The following is a 393-nucleotide window of genomic DNA, read 5'->3' as shown; positions in this document are numbered from 1 at the left end:
TCACGTAGCTGGGAGCCCTCTCAGGCTGGGTGGGGCGAATCCAGGACCCCTCAAGGTGGGGGCACTGGGTCCGCTGCTCTCCTCCACCTGCTCTTGCACCTGGGAGACCCCCACCTACTGCAGCCCCCCCACAGGTCTCTCCCTGCCCCCATGTGCATTCTTTGCTACTGGCAGAGTAGGTACATCATGTCATGTGCCCCGGGTCCCCATCGCCTACAAAAGGTCATCCAAGCCCATGGCACACCCCATAGGTGAGCTGGTCCACCCTCGCTCTGACTGTCCCCACGCACCCACAGCCCAGGCCAGGGGCCGCAGGCCCCAGTCTCCCAGCCCAGCCCCGCTCGGCCCATCCCCACACCTTTGCTCAGGCTGTTCCTTCTGCCTCCTCCTCCC

Source organism: Pteropus vampyrus, unplaced genomic scaffold, assembly GCF_000151845.1.
Source record: "Pteropus vampyrus isolate Shadow unplaced genomic scaffold, Pvam_2.0 Scaffold72, whole genome shotgun sequence".
Classification (NCBI taxonomy): Eukaryota; Metazoa; Chordata; class Mammalia; order Chiroptera; family Pteropodidae; genus Pteropus; species Pteropus vampyrus.
Note: the sequence above shows the minus strand (reverse complement) of the source record.